Source organism: Lacerta agilis, chromosome 7 (assembly GCF_009819535.1).
Source record: "Lacerta agilis isolate rLacAgi1 chromosome 7, rLacAgi1.pri, whole genome shotgun sequence".
Taxonomy (NCBI): Eukaryota; Metazoa; Chordata; class Lepidosauria; order Squamata; family Lacertidae; genus Lacerta; species Lacerta agilis.
The window spans coordinates 26,927,447-26,947,885 of NC_046318.1; the positions used below are offsets into that span (position 1 = coordinate 26,927,447).

General features: G+C 40.3%; 1 protein-coding gene across 8 annotated transcripts in view; it reads left to right on the forward strand.

The window, feature by feature from the left end:
* Positions 1-20,439, forward strand: part of ATXN1 (ataxin 1) — a 211,617-nt gene that overhangs the window by 4,933 nt on the left and 186,245 nt on the right. For 3 of the 8 annotated variants that reach the window (XM_033154617.1, XM_033154626.1, XM_033154622.1), the window contains exons 1-2: positions 1,395-1,514; positions 10,470-10,585. The gene's annotated coding sequence lies outside the window, so the exon portion shown is untranslated. Of the gene's footprint in view, positions 1-1,394; positions 1,692-2,560; positions 2,810-10,469; positions 10,586-20,439 lie in introns of those variants that run through there. The other 5 variants (XM_033154618.1, XM_033154625.1, XM_033154619.1 and 2 more) reach the window with 4 other exon arrangements.

Below are 20,439 nucleotides of genomic sequence, written 5' to 3' on the forward strand. Positions count from 1 at the left end.
TAAATGATAGCAGTGCAACAGAATAAGTAACTTTAAAATAGCTTTGTAGCCCTAAAGTGTTGCTATTGTTAGCTGCCAAGGTGGTATCCCCCCCCCCCGCCTCTTTTGGTAACAGAAAAAACTTGAGGGGCAACTGCCTCCCAATTACATTGTAATTTAGAAGGGGCAACAGGCTTCAACTTTTTTCCCTTTTATCTTTAGGGCCTCCCCCAATTTAACAACAACAACAACAACAATTTCACCTCTATACCATTTTTTTATGTAAAGAAAAAAATCACCTCATGCATCAATAGATGTGCAGTTGTTACTCAAGGAAGCTATTTATTGTGGGAACAAATACCACATTTTCCCATAGGTCAAACAAAAACATTTTGCTGGGAAATTTTTATTCTTCCCCTACAAATCATGTCAACCACGGCAATGAAGTGTAGTGTTGTTTTCTTGTGTGTATGTGGTGTGGGCACCTATTGTGTGCCTCTGATATCACCAGGCCCAAACAGAGGGGGGGGGGTCATATGGGCCACTTGGCTCAGGCCTCCAATTCCAAAGGGGGCCTCGGTCAGCATATTCACAATCGCTCACCATTTTAAAAATGTAACTACTTAAAATAATCATTTTCCCTATGTATTTTTAAAAAGCACTATTGTATATCTATATTTTCCATTTTGTCTTTATAAGCAGATACGGTTCAAGCCTTGAAATCCCCAGGGTAAAAGAAAAGAAAAGGCCACATTATTTACCTGGCCCTGGCCTCTGCCTGGCTCTGCAAGGGCCTGGATATCACTAATGGCATGTGAATAAATCTCTCCCTTCATACTTGTGCTGGTTTGCAAACACTTAAAATGTGTTCTGCTCTTCTTTTTAAAACTTGATTAGAGAGTGAGCTCTCCTTCAGACCTAGCTTCAGTATAGAGCGGGCTCCTGAGAACTTAGTTAGAAGTAAGGCCTGTTGAACTCAATGAGATTTCTGAGTAAATATGCATAGGATCAGGGTGTAAGACTAATTTTTTTTAAAAGTCCAGTTTCTTTTGAAATGTCTGGAAAGGACTTCAATCGTTTCCTTGCATCTGTTAGTGGAACCAAAGAGCTTTGAGATTCCAGAACTGAAAAAAATGTAGAGTGGCACAAGATTTGTTTGTGCACATAATTTGGCATGTGTGTGGAGTGTTGTGGTGAAGAGAGGAGATAACCTCCAAGGTACATTGTAGTGAAAACAAAAATCCAAATCCCTTCCTGGAAGCTGAGACGAAACCCTGGAAAGGGTTAAGGCTGGTTTGGCCGGGCTCTGTTGTGCGTATGCAATAATCTGTGTGGCTCTCTTGGCCGCCTGACAAAGTGTTGCCTCCTTCTCCTCCCCCCCCTCTCCTCCTCCTCCTCCCCTTTGCATGAAGTAGGATCCTTGAGCTGATGCAGAGGCAGCCAACTGCTCCATATTTGGCTTCTATTACACATTTACATACTGGAGAAGAGAGGAGCGAGCTTCTATACCGCAGACATCATTTCTACTACAGTTGGTGAGGAGACATCTGTGTCACCGCGGGAGGAGAGAAATAGCACAGTGTTGTTGTTGTGTTTTTTTCCTCCTTTTTTAAATATTACAAAACCCCAAGCCCTTGCGATCAGCTGGCAAGATATTGTGAGTCCTTTTTTTTTTTGTCCGTCCCGTTCTCCAACCCCACTGACACTTTACAGTAAGTGGCTTTTTAAAGGAAAAAGACAATCCTCTGCTTTCGCTTCTCTTTCTCCACTCCCCTGACCCCTCCTCGATTGCAAACCTCCAGAGATTTCCAGCTTTGGGGCGGGGGCGGGAGGTGGCGAGGAAAAACACACCGACACAAGAGATACGCAGGGCCGGCTGTTGGAAGAGGGGGACAGGAGGGACTGCGATGCGCTGTCACCCTGAAAGTATCTCCCTTTGCTCGAGCCCGGTCACCGCATCTTCTCTCTGCCCCCCCCCCCATCCCGAGCTGAGGAGGCTGGAGGTGTAGGAGGAAGGGGAAGCCAGGCCAGGAAGCGATCGGCGTGCTGTGTGTGCAAGCGAGAGGCGGGCCGGTGAGGAGGAGGAGGAGGGTATGGTGCCGCTGGCTGGAGTCGTTTCTGCGCTCGGTGTATATGAGAGAAATGCACCCCCACCCCACCCCCGCTTATGCAAGCAAAGAAACGTAAAGAAGTGTTCTTCCCTTTCCTTCCCCCTCGCCTCGCCGGTATTTGGCTTGTTTTCTCGCTCCTCGAGTGTATTTGCCTGCGTGTGCACTGGTGTCAGCAAGGCAAGCTGGCTGTGCGCGCCTGCCTCTGCGTTTGCTGCGCCCTGAGAGGCACTGGCGATAGAGCCCGGCCGAGGGCGAGTGCGCGGAGTTCACATAGGGCCTGGGTTGTGTGTGTCCCGAAGCAACGCCCTCCTCCTCCTCCGCCGTCTGGCTGGAGCTGCGTCCCCTCTTGCTGCTGCCGCCGCCGCCGCCGCCGCCGCCGCTCCCGAAGGCCGGCTCAGCTGCTGTGGGCGAGCGGAGCATTGCGCGCCCTCCCTCTCCTCTCCTCCCCCCCCCCCCCCCGCCACCGCCGCCTGGCTTCATAGTAGGGAGGGCCGGTCCTCGTTGCACTGTGTAGTACGGGGCTGGGTGGTTGCCGGAGGGGTGAATGAAGCGAGGAGGAGGCGGAGGAGGAGGCGGCGGCGGCGCTGGGACTGGGATGTGCCCGGCAGCGGCAGCAGAAACAGCAGCAAGCAGCAGCAGCTCCTCTTCCACTATGCTTCTACATTCAGGGCCCAGGTCGGCTGCAGACTCCTCCGGGCACTTCAGCCGGGAGTCATTGAGTGACTGAAGGCCGCTGCCGGGCACCCGGAGAGGAGGTAGGGGGTCCTTTGGACGGGGAGGCCTGCGCTCCCCCTTCTCTTCACCTTGACACCATCCTCCAAAAGGCAGCTCCTGCTGTTTTCCTCTCGCCTTCCAGTCTTTCCCGGCAAAGAAAATACGCACAGTCCAGTTTCTCCAAGAGATTTCTCTCGAGATTCTTTCTGGTTTCCAGGAACGGATGGGTTCATCTCTGGACATGGCAAGATTCCCCCTTTTAAATTGGGGGAGGGAGGGGGGAGATAGATTTCTGAGCCTAACACTGTTTGCAATTCGTTACATGCCTCCAGTGCCCTGCTGCCCTTTCCGTCTCGTTCAAAAATATGTATTTTAAAAAAAGTTAAGCTCGCATTAATTTTTCAAAGCATGAATAATCTGCCTGCATAATTGTATTTCTCTTAAGAAGCAGTTGAGTTTTTTTTCTAGATACGTTGGCAGCTACTGGAATACGAGCAATGAAAATAACATAACATTAAAAAGGCAGTATTGAATATGCTTGGGGTTTTGTTTCTTTTAAAAAAGCAGGTAAAATTATGAGAGAGCAATGATAGAAAGGAGCAAATTCAAAGCTTGTTATATAATGCCACACTATGTGGACAACAAGAACAAGCTATTTTTATTTTGTTTACCGTATGGTATGCAATAGGGACTCTTCCAAAATAATATTTCTCCCCTGTGATTCTGAACCCATGGTACAATTGGAGGGGAGCAGAAGCCCACAACTTGACATGTTATGCAAAATATTGCTTTGCACAATTATCTGCTTATGCACTCACTTACACACACAATTGTGCAGATGCATTCCTTGAGTTTGTGGATCCTCTTATCTTTCAATATGGATAGAAAATATTTCACAGTACAGGTAATTAAATATTTAGTGATTCCTGTTATATATTTTATGCAGTTAAGAGTTAGTTACATATGTTTGAATATAGACAGTTACTTTGCTGACATTTTAGGCAGTCCTGTTTCAGTTTCTGATGAAACACTTAACAGCAAATTCAGATTTCCTCTGTGAATGTGGATTTGTTTGTCTGGCTGGTGAGGACAGCCTAGTTTTATTGCTCTCAGGAACAGGGGTTATGAATGAGGAAGAGATAATTGAAAGAGAGAGAGAGAGGCTGTATTGCTAGAGTTATTTTGAGCAACTAAGAAGCATACATTTTCATACAAGGCTGTCATTTTTATCTTTCCTTAAAAAAATTACAGGTCAGTTTTGTTAAATAGATGGCTTTACTCTCATCACTTGTGTAACACAGGACAAAAAACTGATAGATTTTCTACAGCTTGCTCTGTGTGTGTGTGTGTGTGTGTGTGAGTGATCATGTAGAGACATGTCAATGGTGTAGGTTTTCAGTGCACTCACTCTAGCCCTGATCAGTCATGTAATTAGATCGGGCTGCCATGGTAACAGACAGTATTCATCGTCCATTCAGGTGCGTTTTTTTCTAGTGACTGGGATACCTCAAATGGTGCCTTTGCTGCAGGGATGAGCAACTTGTTAAGCTGTGTATATTGTGTGCTGCAGCTTTTTTTTTTCATTTGATTTACATAATTTGCATGTGATTTGAAATGGAAGGTGTCAGTTGCTGCTGCACGTAACAGCACTTCTGTCATATCAGTAGCAGTTTGTACTTTGAGTCAGAAGTTGCAGTTCTTAAGTTTTTCTGTAGATAGTTAGTAATTATTTGAAATGTTTGCTAACACTTTTTAGTAGTGAACATAATGTCAGAGAGAGAAATGGTCTTGTTGCTCCACCTCCCGCCCTGTAAAATTCTGGATGGTGGGGGCCTTTTCCTCTATCAATTTTGGGAGGTGAATGGGGCAGCTGGTTCCATTTGCAGCTGTAATAGGTTAGCTAAAGGGCCTGTTTATGGTAGATAGCATGCCCTATTATCTTTTAAAAACGTGGAGAAGCTTCTTTATCTCTCCAACCACAGTTGCTGTCTGTGTGTGAAGTTTGGTATTTTCAAAGTAAGAAACCCTCTGTGCCATCTTCTCTTTAGTGGGCCACCCAAGAGTGCTTGGAATGACAACCAAAAAGGTGACAATTGTTCCTTTGAAAACAACAAGAACAGGATTTTCTTTAAAATGTGAGATTAAATTGCTAATAAATTGTGTTTTCAATTTTTTGTATTCTCTTGAGCTTCTCTCCTGCCCATAAAGCCCTCTTTACATATTTAGGATTTAAACTAGAGCTTTTAGGGGCTAAAGGAATCTGGCCCTCATGATGAAATCGATTTCCTACCTGCTTTTGAGACATATGTTGATCATATGTGTAACATATGTTGATCATATGTTTAATGTATGAATGGTTGTACCTTGTGTGCATCTGTAAAAAGCTATGCATCTTTGCATCACAACTATGTCTAAACTGTTCAAAGCATCCAAATACTGCAGGAACATAAGGGGTTCTAGTCCTAAAAAACAAAAAGGGTGCAGAAGTATGAACTTGCTGTTTCCTGGAATGAGTCTTCTGGCCATGCTGTTATATGACTGACTTTTTTACATCCCAGTTTCTGAAATTTTCACCAAGTTTGACAATAATGCATAGTCTTAAAAGTAATTAATTGTCTTTGATAACATGCTTCTTGTCTTTGTTTTTAATCCCTGAAAATTTAAGGAAATTAATCCTGAATCATGTTGGTTGATTTCCCCCACAAATAGATTTTGGTTAGATAGACAATGAAATTTGCATAAAGATAACATGGGTGTGTGGTGTTAAGTGAGCCAACAAATACCTGTGCTTCTTAAAGCTGCTTCAGAATTTATATTCAAACATTTCTATTGCAGTCTGGTGCTTTTGGTTGAGTGTTGAACTATTTTAAAGGCAAGAGTTGCATGTGAAGCTTGGAAAGTATTTAGAAGCTGAAGAGACTGGGGTTTTTTTTTAGTTTGCAAGTTTGCAACTCAGAATGACAGAACTTAATAAATTAAGGTTAGTGCTAAATGCACTGGCACGAATGGGACCTCGTTTTGTTATGGGATATTTCCAATGTCCTCTCGAGAAAAAGTTTAGAATAAATAAAACCAACTTGAACTCCAGATTATTTTATTGTTAGTGCTTAGGTAATTGGCCAGTAGTTTTTTGTTTAAAATTTAGTTTCACTTTTTAAATCATAACATTAAATGGAGGAAACAGCAAAGGCCTTTTACTGTTAATGCATTTAAAATGTAAAATAAAAATACTTCAGTATTGAAAATGGTTTATATTTTCACATGGCCGTTTCCAGGATATATTTAACAGACAAATTTTACCACACTCAAAAGTTGAATTACTGTGTCATCAAACAAATTGTTCAGTGATAAAATGGGGAAATATTGGAAATATTTGTAATGTGTACCTCCCCCCCCCCCCAGTATTTTAGATCATGTACTGCAAATATGTTCATAGTCCCTGATGGAGTGCAGCTGAAACTGGCAGGTTTCACTTTGTCTGCCAAGCCTCATCTGATTGGCTTCTGGGAGCAGTTTCTCACACTGAGAAGGCCCAAATCTTTCATGCAGCCAGCCAGCCTGGGCAGTGCTGTAAACGAAGGCTGCATGTAGTTTCCAGTCTGCACCACCTTCTCTTCAATTTTTGTTTTGGGCCAGTGTGTCCGAGCCACTCGACCGAAAACAGAAGGCGGACAAGAATGTAGTAGTATGGAAAGTGAAACAGCAGTATAGAATTAATGGCACAGAATGTGAGTCTCTGTATTGCATAATGGGAGTGTTGGTACATCTTGTTGTATGCTGATTTGTTTATAATGCGAGGCTTTATATGCTTCCAGGAATGCTTTAGATGTGTGATTGAGATGTCTGGAAAGCCAATTGCATGTTCCCCCCCTGGAGCTCATTATGGAAACATTAACCAAAAGGGCTTTTATTTTACAGGATATTATGTAAAACCTCTCCCCAACTTATTTTTTAAATCACATCAAATGTATTTTACAGTAGAACAAGCGATCTTGTGAAATACGACACATGATCTAGTTCTTTGCTTGCTGACAGCCAGAGGCAATACTTACTTTGGTGTCGGTGGGAGCAAGAGCAGACCTCACTTTTCCTTTTCCTTTGCTGCCATAATAGTGAATGTTGTCTGAAATATTTACTAGCTTCGAAGCATAATTCAGTAAGAGGCTATTTCTGTGGGACATGCTGAGCATATCCTTGAGTTCTTCACTGGCCCTATGAGCTGCTGAGTGATTGAGTGTTTAAATGCAATTCGTGCATTTAGTTCAAATAACAGGCAGATTACTATACTGTGCCCACTTACCTGGGAGCAATCATCAATGACTAGGGCCGTCTTCTAAGTAGATCGGTATAGGATTGTGCTGTAGGCTGGGCCTTTTACTGGGGACAAATGTGAATTGAATAGAAACTCCACCACCATACTGTGACAGAGATAAGCTGGGAATACTTTATTATCCCCAAAGGGAGATTTACTGTGATATTTAAACTGTAAACAACAACAACGCCAAACCCTTTCCAATTACAGCTTTTTGGCTGCTTTTATCTATGTGTCAAAATATACAGTATCAACATTACATTGATATGTCTGGAATATGACATGGAAAAATGCCATTCTAAATTCATATTTTGTTTTGTTTAAGATAATAAACTTTTACATGTGAAACCACAATGTTATTTCATTAAATAACAAAACGTGTATACTTTACTGATTGATTGTAATAACACCTCTAAGCAGGTTGCAAGAAATATTAAAATTATAAAAAAAAACCAGTTTAAAAACAAGTGTTTAAAACATTTTTAACACATGCAGACTTTTCCATGGGAGTTTGTAAAACTCAGATTTTTTATTTAATGTGAGATACTCATGCTCCCCAGTATCAATTTAGATACTATCTAGTGTGAATATCTTTTAAAATTGATATTGGTGGTGTTAATTCTACTTTTTTTTTTTTACAAAGAAAAAGGTCATAGTGATTTGATGATCCATTGGATCTTTTCCAATGTAATTCCACCAAGAAACAGCAATTATCAGCACATTTCTTTTGGCCCAGAATTTATTTAAATGGGGCTTCCACAGGCAAACATTTTGTAGAAGGTTCCATATGAAATTCATCCAAATTAAGCAGAGAAATGAGGAGTGTAAGGCAGAGGTGAGGAACCTGTGGCTTTTCAGAACTTACTAAACATAAATCCAACCATTCCCGTCTACTGGCCATGCTGGCTTCGGCTGATGGAAATCGAAAGGCCACAGGCTTCCCACCTTGTTTGTAAGACATGGAGGTGTGTACGGGTTGATAGACCCACACTTTCAATAAGAAAAAGTTTAGCTTTTCCTTTTGCTGTCCAGGGAAACATGAGTGGTGTGTGTCTTGTAAAATAGTGTGGTAGCAAAAGGAACATACCTGCTTCCTGTTCTGATAATTAATGCAAATTATTTCATATAATTTTCTGAAATATAATTTACTTCATGTAATTTTCTGATAATTGCATGAAAGAGGACTTCGCCATATACTCTCCTGCCTGTGAGTTGAGATCCACCATAACCAATAAAAATCCAGTTGTCCAGAACTTTGTGTAGGCCAGGGAATTCTTGGTGGTGGCGTCCCAGTCATCTGACGGGTTTTTCTCCTTTGTCAGACCTCTGATGAACAGCAGTGGCCTATATTTTAGAATGTAGACAGACAAAACGATTTGTATACTTAATTTTAAATAAGAGGTTGTACAGTTGTTAAAATGTTGTTAGATTGTTTTGCATGATTTGATTCCTTGTAACCTTCCCTAAAGGACGCGGGTGGCGCTGTGGGTTAAACCACAGAGCCTAGGGCTTGCTGATCAGAAGGTCGGCGGTTAGAATTCCCGCGACGGGGTGAGCTCCCGTTGTTCAGTCCCTGCTCCTGCCAACCTAGCAGTTCAAAAGCATGTGAAAGTGCAAGTAGATAAATTGGTACCGCTCTGGCGGGAAGGTAAACGGCGTTTCTGTGCACCGCTCTGGTTCACCAGAAGCTGCTTAGTCATGCTGGCCACATGACCTGGAAGATGTACGCTGGCGCCCTTGGCCAATAAAGCGAGATGAGCGCTGCAACCCTAGAGTCGTCCGCGACTAATGGTCAGGGGTCCCTTTACCTTTACAACCCTCCGTAAGGGGGTTTCATCTGAAAGCTTGTGCATCCCAACAGAGACGTAAATCTTTTAATGTATAATGACATTTTATTACTTACTAATTGTTCTCTTAATTGGGTGTGTTAATTATATTTTGAGATAAGGTGGTGTATGGTTTATTTTAAAAATAGTATGTATAGAGTACTTTAAAAAAAAGTGTGCAGTACAAATCATCTGCCACTTGTTTGTGACTCGTTTTCTCACACTTTCTTTGTTGTAAGGGGGTGGCTCCTGCATTCCTTGTTCTGGAAGATGAGACACTGCCCCATCCTAGTCCTTTTGCTGGTATTGTGCTGTAACTGCAGTAGCATCATGCAACTGGTACAAGTCCTTTTAGGCTGCTTGTCATTTTTGATCCATGACTGGATGCTAACAGATACTAGGCAGGTAGAAATAGGTCAATCAATGCAGCTGACTCTGTGATGGCCAAAATGCCTTAAAGAGAATGTGTAGGTGAATTGTCCCTGCATTTGTATCTGCTGTGCCCTCTCTGCCTAATTCTGCACTCTCAACAGGTTTGCATGACGTTGCTGTGTGGCATCTGACAATATAGGCTGTTCTTATGCCATGCCAATACAATTCATCACCATGTGTTGACATATCTGAGCATTTTGTATATCCAGATTGCTTATTTTCTGGTAATAGTTCATTGGACAGGGGCTTTCACATGCCACAGTTCAGCCTGCTCCAAAGTAGATAACCAGTGCTGCATTTGAAACATTGCAAAAACTTTGTGAATGCTCGCGTATAGCTTCTGTAGTACTTTACTGCATTCTTTTAGTATAAATGCAGCTGACTGTCGTCTGCTCTCCCACTGTGTTACATTCTGACTTGCAAGACATCCATTGTTTTGTGCTGCACCATATCATCAAGGCTTTATAGCTAGAAAGAGAGAGCTGTGTTAAAATGTAATTAAAATCAGGCTAAAATAAAATGCCCAAAAAAGAGAGCCTGTAATGCTTCTAAAAACAGGAGTGATGTAAAAGTTAGGAAATGAAAAATGAATCTAGAGTTCTGTGTATGATTCATTTTTATTTTCATTTGGCTTTAGGAGTCTTAAATCGTAAGGTTTAGTGGAATCTGGCTTTCAAGCAAATTTCTGCAACTCTTTGTTAGAAAACTTAGGTATTTGCTCTCTAAGGTTGGTGTCTGAAAAGTTTTACTGAATCCAGTATCCTTTCCAAGAAACAGAAAGCTGGTTTTCCAAAAATATGTTTGGATTCCTTTTTGAACAAACGTCTAGGCCCCATTTTTTAACAACAGAAAACCCTGTCAGTTCAATCTCCAGAGGGTAGGTAGCAGTGTTAGCCTCTTGCAGCAAATATAGGAGAATCTTGTGGCACTTTAAGACTGTTATATTTGCAGTGGCATACACTTTCTGCAGCACATTTCATCAGGTAAAAGTTATTCTGCACAGTCAAAAACAGGCTTCAGATTTTTGCTAGAAGTGTCCTTGCACTTTATACATGAGTGGGTGAATTAACTGTTCCCCCCCCCCCTTCTCTTCAGTTTTTGGATCAACAGCCACAACAACAATTTAAGCTCTGAGATTCTTCAGCCTCCTTGATAAGAGATCGAACACCACAGTATATATCTTCATCTTTGAAAGGTGCTATGTAAATAAGGTGAGAATTAAACATCTTAAATATCTTATGTTAACATATCTTATAGATAACCTTATACTGAGGGTGGACCTAGATAACTTCTTATATACCTCCTATTCATATGATTTTTGTATATAAAATATTTTTTATTACTCAGTCCTGGGAGTTGCACACAAACTGTAGCATCTGAAATCTTTAATATTTCCTCACACTTTCTGATTCTTCCAAGCAAAGTTCACCCTTTATGATTTTGTTGTTGCCGTTGATTTCTGCTGTAAGGGGTACTGTCATTTGTTCTGATGGGGGCGGGGAAGGAAATTTCTTTTAAAATGTATAAACTTAATGGTTAAAATTTCATGTTTTAAATTGCTTGTTAGTTCATCTCCTGGAGGTTGAGTTTAAAATCACCCTCTGTACTAGTAGTGACCTTAAAATTAGACCAGAAACCTGATCAACCACAAATACTGAATATGAATGAAAAAATAGCAGTATTTGACCTGTGTCAGGTGAAGCATAAATAACAAAAATCTTGTTTACATTTTACTGGCTTTTAAGTTATATGAATATCACACCTTCAGAATGATTCTTGTTTGCATTTTACTGGCTTTTAAGTTGTATGAATATCACACCTTCAGAATGATTCCAGATTCCTATTTTTGTCTTCTAATGACTTTGCTTTAAGAATCTAATTTTATGTTTTTGGTTTATAATATCACCATATCAGTTAGCCTACTGTTGACTGAAGTACCTCTCTTCTACAACCATTACTCTTTTAATATGGTTTAATTGACATAAGCAAAATACAAAAATTAGAATGGTGCAAAGCAATTCAAAGTGGTAAAGTGTAAAGAACTTGTATAAACCCAGGAAATGACATGACTGTGGTAGTCTTCTTGTGAAAATCTGATAAAGCTATCATTGGAAGAGCTTTTTAAAATATGCAGAATGTCTTACTGAATTACACAGTGCATAATTTGCATTTTATTGTGGCTGTGAGCTGGGGTGTTGCTCTTTAAAGGAGAGTCATTTCAACAACCAGCTGCATGTAAAGACATGCACTTTACGGTCCACGCTATGTAGCTGGAATGGAGGAGGTGTATTTAAATCATTCCACTTAGGAGCATTACTCTTTCTGAATGATTAATGCCAGACAAAACTCTTTGATACTTTCACGTTAATACACTTTGTTGTTTTAGGAAGGAAAATTGCACAATGAATAACAGATCATCAGGTGGGATAAGCTGTGTTGTAGTAGTGTTAATGTTTATTCGGAGCCAGCAGCTGTGTGTTTTTGACATAAACTGCGCTTGCCAGTTTGCTATCATTGCTGTGCTCCTGGGGGTGACTGGGATACCCCTGTGTTGCACACTACAGGTAGGGCAATGCTGCTCTTGCTTGGATACCTATAGCAGTGTGCACAGGAGGGCAGTGCTATTGGTTCAGGTTCCCATAGGCTTCCATAAAAAAACACTCTGTGAATTTCACACATTCCCTCCCAACTCTCCAATCAGTTGACAGTGCCAGCTGGGATTTTACAGTTTGCACTACTACACCGCTTGCTGCAGCTTGGAGCACTACATATTTGTGTTTAATTGTCATAGCAGTGTTTTTGTTCGTTCTGATGTCTGATGTAGAAAAGCCTCATATTTAATAGACAATTTTTTTGCTTCCTAATATTAATCAAGCCTAAGTGACTTGTGAAAGCCTGCAGTTCATTGTTTGAAATATATTACAACATTTAGTATTTCCATTTCCTGCATCTTAAACCAATATTGTAAACATTAAGAGAACATTTTGCAGGGATAGTTGAATATTGTGGGCAAACCCATCAGTAGTAATGGTGGCACTGAAGGTGGGTGGACTTGGAATTGCTTATCTAGGCACATTCATGTTTGTTTGTTAATTCTTTTACATAAGCCTGACAAGAGTATAGTACTGGCCTGTACCATTCTGGGTAAAGGTAAAGGTACCCCTGACTATTAGGTCTAGTCGCGGATGACTCTGGGGTTGTGCACTCATCTCGCTTTACTGGCTGAGAGAGCCAGTGTTTGTCTGCACAGCTACCGGGTCATGTGGCCAGCATGACTGAGCCGCTTCTGGCAAACCAGAGCAGCGCATGGAAACACCGCTTACGTTCCTTCTGGAATGGTACCTATTTATCTACTTGCACTTTGATGTGCTTTCAAACTGCTAGGTGGGCAGGAGCAAGGACTAAACAACGGGAGCTCACCCTGTCGCGGGGATTTGAACCGCCGACCTTCTGATTGGCAAGCCCTAGGCTCTGTGGTTTAGACCACAGCGCCACCCACGTCCCTACCGTTCTGGGTTGTCTATAATAATTCTTGCAAGATTTGAAAAGCTCTGGTCTGGTCAGATGAAAAGTGCACAGAGCATGATTAAAATATTTTTTTTAATTAAATAATGAAGATTGTCCAATTTAGTTCTACTCAGAGTAGATCCATTAATATTAGTAGGCATGTAAATTAATAATGTAGACCCAATGAAATAAATCATGTAAATATTAATTTCATTGGGTTTACTCTGCATAGAACGTAGTTGGAGAGTACCCTGAGAGGAAACTTTGCTGAAATGAGACACTGTATGTTTATGCTGAACAGACAGTAGGCACTGACAGCTTCAGCACTGAAGTTCACCTGTTTAAAGGCAATTGATCCAGAAACCTCTTCTCTCTCACCCTCACCCCTGCCTGCCCCCTTCATTAGCTGAGTGGTGCGGTGAGTACTGAACATCTTGAATTCTTTTCATGTATGAAGGGCCTGTATGGCCATATTTAGTACTTTTTGGAGTTGATTTTCATAAGCTCAAATTCTATAGTCATTATTTACTCCGTCGTGCGTTTATAAACTAACATCTGAGTTCACAAGATGCACTACAGATGCAGCTCACTCCCAGTTTGAGGGATTGATATAGCCTCCAAAACAATTTTTTCTGGTCCCTTCCTGACCCCACTGATTTAAATTTTCTGGCAATTAAAAAAAAATCTAGACAGTGCCAGGTAGTGCGGAGCCTCATGTTGTGATGGGGTTGCCAAACACCCCCCCCCCCTGGTTATGATCTGTCTGCTTGTGTGTATGCAAGCTTGTGAGAGTGCAGGGTGTAGGGTAGCCACACCCAGTTTCGCCAAACTCAGCACTGGTATTGTCCCCATGGGACAATGGGGTCATTTGGGACAAACAATTGTAGCCATCTCCTGCTCTACTGACTATTGTAGTACACTTGATCTACAGTGAAGGAACTTGCGCTTTTATTTATTTTCAGTCAAGTAGATAGTAACTGACTATTATAAGTCTGCTTCCTGGGCTGCTGTATAAAGGTATAGGTACATCTTTTCCCCAATGTTGTTGTATAAGATTTGTGAAACCTGGACTGGAAAAATCACAGCCGATGTTATAGTTTCAAGAGTACACATGACTTCTCATTTAGAACCACTATAATGTACAGTATAGGTTCACTATAGGTTCACATCCCTACTTGACCGTGGGCTAGTCACTTTCTCATCCTAACCTATGCCACTGGGTGGCTGTGAGGATATAAACAGGAGAGGAAAGAATCTTGGATGATGCTTTGAGATTGGAGGAAAGAATGTAGTTGATGATAATAATTTAGGCAAATGGCTTAGTGCTTTGCTTTACGCTTGTTGTTCAAAGAAGATTCTGTGTGAGATACTGGGCATTTTAGCAACATGTGATGCCTAACAAATTATATTGTATAATTTACTTGACTTGGTTTTGTAGCTATTGTTTTCTTTTTGTAAATATTTACCAATGCAGCTTGTTTTCGTGGAGTTGTTAAATGCGTGTATGGTGAGTTAGAGAATATATATTTAAAATAGTGATTTTTTAATTTTTATTTTTGCAATTGTGGGGAAGATATTAGTGCCCCCTGCTGTCTGTTGGAGAGCAGCATTTGTTGTCCTTAGCAGCAATGTTTTGTTAATATATTTTACTTTGAATGTACACTATAGGAAGGAACCTGAAGGGGGAAGGAGGAAAACAATTTTGATTTTTAAAAAATAGAACTGAAAGTATCAGGAGAATCAAGTTCAAATTTGACTTCTGTGTAAATAGATAGTAATTAGAGGTGGGTGTTTTTTACTGAGTTTCCTGCTAAATTATAAGAATAAATGTAGTAGTTGGGAGTGAAGAACTGACTGACAGTGATGGCTCTTGTTTGTTGAAATATTGTACTTCATGAACTCCATTCCTGATCATGAATGGTTTAACAATTGGGACATATTTGAGAACCTTATATTTATTTTACGAATTCAAAGCCTTTAGAGGCTAGTTTTGGTTTATATGTTTCCCTACACTTTGTGATTTTGAATAGTAAAATTAACCCACTTAGATAAAATAATTGACTGACTGTTCTCCGGGTATTTTGAGTCTTTGTTTTAGAGGTGAAGGCCATTTCATCCCAGGTACTTGTTCAATATTTGTTTTAGTTTTGCTTCTGTTACAGCACTGTAATTTAAGAACCTAAGAAGAAACTTGTTAGATCAGATCAAAAGGTCCACTTTTCTGTTTCCTACCATAGCTAACCAGATGCCTTTTGGAAACCTACAACTAGGAATCGGGAATGCAATAGCCCTCCACCATTGTTGCCTTCCAGCAGCTAGTTTTCACTGGCATGCTTCCCCTAAAAATGCATGTTCCATAATGACTAGTAGCCATTGACAGAGCAATCCTGCATTAATTTGTCTAATCCCCATCACCACATATTTAGGCTTTGAATTTTGTAATGTGTTATGTGAATTACTTTCTTTAGTCTGTCCTGAATCCACTTCCAATTGGTTTCATTAGATGACACCAAATTATACTATTATATTAGAAGAATAACTTACCTCTATCCACCTTTTCTGCATCCTGCATAGTTTTATAAACCTTTAACAAATCTTTCCCCTCCCACGCGCACTCACCTTCTTCATGAACTAAAACTCCTAAACATCACAATGTTTCTTTATTCCAGCCCCCTAATCATTTTGCTTACCATTTTCTGCCCTTTTTTCAACTCTTCAATAAGGTTTATGAAATGGTATGATCAGAACAAAACAGTATTCCAGTTTTGGCTGCATCAAAGATTTGTATAAGAGCATTATGATACTATTCGTTATATTTTCACCTCCTTTTCCAATAATCACTACCATCAAACTGTCCTCCTGCATAGCTGCCACACATTGCTCACCACAGTGACATATTTGAAGGGACATCTCTGTTGAGCATCACAGTCCTGACTGCAATTAATTACATCTTCACTCTCGCCTTCTTGTGCCCCTATATTTAAATTACCCACTTCTGGAAATCTAGTAGCCAGGACCTGGGTTCTTATCTATAGGGTCTGTCCTTAGTTATGGCATAGAGATAAACCCCTAACCCCTGTTGTTGTTGTTGTTGTTGTTGTTGTTGTTGTTGTTGTTACAGTAATGAAATGTTATATTTAGTATTTCAGCAAATTAATATAGCTGCCCAGCAAGAAATATCACCTAGACCAGTGTTTTTCAACCTTTCTTGGGCAAAGGCACACTTGTTTCATGAAAAAATCACGAGGCACACCACCATTAGAAAATGTTAAAAAATTTAAGTCTGTGCCTATATTAACTATATATAAAGTAATTTTCCCACGGCACACCAGGCAACATCTCGCGGCACACTAGTGTGCCGCGGAACAGTGGTTGAAAAACACTGACCTAGACAGCTTACAGGCAAACAAAAAAAAATGCTAAAAAATTACAATGTATCACAATTAAAATCAGCAAAAAACAATGAAAACAAAAAGGTAAATAAATATGGAGCTGGCATATTAGCTGAAGTTAATAAAAGGTGCTTTTGGACACAGATTCTCCTTGAGTTACTAATGACAATGCTGGATCCAAAAGCCCTCCTCCCCTGCCAGTCTGGGAACTGGAATATTTAGGAGAAGTGTAACTCCTTCTAGAACTGGCTGAATGCTGTTCTCTTAGATGCAAGAACCACCCATCAGCAGTACCACAGTCTTGTCTGGATTGATTCTCAGTTTGTTTATTTTTGTTTTTAAATAACTTTTTATTGGGTTTTATAGACAAGGATCCTAAGAATAATAAATGATACAAACATAGGCGCCACTCTGCAAAGAACAATGGGGAGGTCGGCAGTATGTGCCTTCAACGCCTGATGTTACTAAAATCCACTGAGTGGTCCAAAAGAACCAACACAGTCACACTTTTCCTGTCTCTCTCAAGGCAAAGATCATCCCATTGAGCAGCCCAAGGCAGTTTCTATCCCAAACCTGGACCTGTGATTTGAAATGATTTCAGATAATATGCTTAATCAAAGGCCTATCCACTATCAAGTGGATAGGCCCTTGATAACTTCAGATTCTTCATAAGGTCTGTATGTATGATCCAGTGACCTGATTATGTGAATGATCTTCTGCCATGCCCATAAATGTGTGCTGTTGAGGTCATATTAATGCCCCCCTGGATTCAAATTCTGGGAAGGTATCCATGATAGAAACAGAGCTAGAAATGTTAATAATTTAGATGTAGTGGTTTCTGCTGTAGGTAGAGTGGACCTAGGGGAAATTCTGCATGGTAACACACTGTGTTGGATTATTTCATACAACTGAATCTAAAGCTTATTCTCAACATGCCCCTTGTAGTTTAAAATGGTTCACATCTAATCGTATGCAGTATTTTATTTTCTGATTAAGAGGCTCTAGTTATCACATGTGGCTAAGGAGAAGCCCCTCCTCTTGGAAGTGGAGTGTCCTCTGCTTTAGAGAAATAATTACTTGGCAATTCCCATTTGATAATTCCCTCTTTATTTTCTGATGAGTTACTTAATAGTGACAGGATTGTTGAGCAGGCTGCCTTTAATCTGAGCTTCAGAAGCTTCTGAATGGATCTGGGGATATCATGCTATGTGTTTTTATGCTGTTTAGTCTTGCCATGAGAATACTGAAACTGGTGGAAGGCAAGTAAACAGTTGATAACAGCGAATAATGCTATTAATGAGTGCCCCATCTCTTAAATCAAAGTTGGCACTATGGATTTTGTTTTCCGTTTTGCCTGTGTGTTAAATAGGTGCCATGTAAAAGACAGTACGTAAGGATGTGAGGGAAATCTGGCTGTGACATCTGTCACCCCATTGATCTCCAGGGTTGATTCTGCTAAAAGCAGTCGCAATGCTTGTACATTTTAGAAATAAAAATGGCGCAATAATTGTAGCATTGCACCCATTCCCATTGCATCCACATTCCCATCTCTTGTTTCTCTGCCCTCAAATAGTTGGTAAACTGGGATATTTTGCAACATTTTGGTTGCCTTGTGTTAGAGCATTATAAAATATTACTTACTCCAGCATTTTGTAGTTTTCAGCTGTGCTTTATCCTTTGGTCATTACATTTCTCCCCTCATTCCTGGCAGTTATGGCCAGTCAGATTCATTTCTGTTTGCGGAGTGAATCATGGTTTTCAGGGTCTCTTATTGCATGCAAGCAGAGCAGAGAGCATCCAAGAGAGAGCATGAGTTCAGCATTTTTATGACTATTTGCCAAGGCAGTTAAAAAATAATAATCTAGTATGTTTTTGCAGTGCTTTCCTGTGAAAAAAGTACAGATGTGGTGATTGGCTAAAAAAAGAAAGATGGGTTTTTTACATTTTTCTTGATCAGAAATAGTTTGACTACTCAATACAGACAGAAGCATATTCTGTGAATTTGCTTATACCGCATTGCATCATTTGACAGATCAGAAGTGTACAGCACAGATGGAAACTGATATTTTTTTCTCAATTCTTAAAACACTAACCTAGGAATTCCATTCCCTCTTAGTGATCTAAACCGAAACCCAGTTAACACAGATTCCCCATAAATGGTCTGTTTTTAAGCAACCACCAACCTGGATGCATGAAACAACTTGGTGTAACCATGCTCACTGAAGCATTTATGGTGTGTAAGGGAGAAGTGCCTCTGGTATCTTCTTTTATCTTAGTTGTATGCATGAATAAGTGGGGCTTTAACTCCATCAACACAAACATTATTTCTGATGGGGGCTTTTTTTATTGGCACCAGTGCTATATGGGTAGCTTGTGACTGTGCTGCTTAGTTGTGCATGCACTCCTGGCAGGAGTTAAAAAATGAAAAACGGGCAGACAGCGATGGATATGAGGCCTTTGAGATTCAAGAGCTTGTGCAAAAATGTTAACCAGATGTAGTTTACAGAAACATAATGGCTGTGCACAATAAAATTTGAGCTTTTGATAACTAAAATATTCCCCAGTATCAAAGTAAGTAGTGAGCCTTTAGTCTTTCTGAACATACAGAGTTCTGGAGTTTCTAGAACAGGGCAAGCAACTTTCTTTTGTGTGTCTCCAACTCTCTTGTGGGGTAAGCTATACTGTACATCTTTGGTGTGTTTCAGAAATGTGCAGCATAAGTAAATTAAATTGATTGGCTTGTATTACGTTTCCCTCCAGATAGTACTGTGTATATTAAGTTGAAGTCACGAATATGTTTTTAATAACAGAAATAGACATAGAAGAAGCATTTTTCTTATATTAAACAGAGCCAAACAATACACTCCCTTGTCAAAAATACAACTTGTGTGGAATGTTATTTAGGAGAAAAGGAATGGGAGAGATGCAAACCAAGTGACACTTCACCAACATTTATAACAGCCAGGCATACTGGAAAGTGCTTCGAGCTTTTTAAAATAGCTTTTGCTTGCACGAGTATTCTAACAAGTAGTTTTGCATTGCATATGTTGTACCTACCAGAGCCTTATGCTCCTTCTTTTTCTTAATTTGTTTTGTATATCTTTTTTTTAAAAAAATTATACGCTCATAGGCAAAAGTTAAATGCAGAAGCTAGATGAATTACTGCAGGTTCACACTGGTGGGTTATAAGGAACCATGCTTGTAAAGTGAGGTGGGGTTGCTGGAATGGCAAACCTCTACTTGAGCCAAGATCTCTGCTGGGAGTCAGGGCTGTGCTGCTTTGTAGGCAAAACAAATTAACCACTGTTATGCTTGGTGACTTGAAAATAATTTATTCCCTGATAATGATGAGTATCTTTTCTTCTCTCTGGGCCACTAATATGGAGGATGTTTCTGTTTAACTTGGCAAAACTATTCAAAGAAGGGATTGGGTGAAACATAAGGTCATATCTTACTATCCTGTCCTCCCCTTTTCCACATTAGATATCTAATTGCTAACAACTTACTTTTCCTTGCTGATACAGACACTGTATACAGACATATGATGAACAAATTCTGCTTTTTTCAGGGTCATTACTTTCGTAGCGTGGTGCAAGTGCGTGCACACACACACACACACACACACACACATAGCCTCGTCTGTGGCCCTGGGTCAACTGAAGGATTTGTAAAGCTGTCAGCATTTCTGCAGAACTGTAACTACTTGCTTTCCTTACTAGCAATAAAGGAGTTCCAAGTCTGAATTTCATATGATTCGTCTTTCATTCCAGGAACCTTGCCACTCCCACTTTACTCATGGGAAAAGCTTTTTATATTTGCACGTACACATTCCTCTGAAACTTACTGGGATTTTTAAAATCTTGCACATCCTTCCAGACTTTTTCTTTTCTTTTCTTTTTGTTCCAGTTTTCTTTTTTTGTTCCACTTCCGTGGCTGCTAAGTACAGCATGTCTTTTACAGTATGGATGTTTTTTTTAAAACAACAACAACAACAACATGCATTCTGTCTCAATACCACATCAGTGAGTCATGCGTTTAATTCACTAGCCATTTGGAAGTTTGAAACCTAATTGGTTAAAACTTAGCTGGTGGATGGGAAGCAACTCATGGTGGCCAAGTGTTCTGAGCAGTGGCTCTAATTCCAGTAGCAGCAACAATAGGCTTTC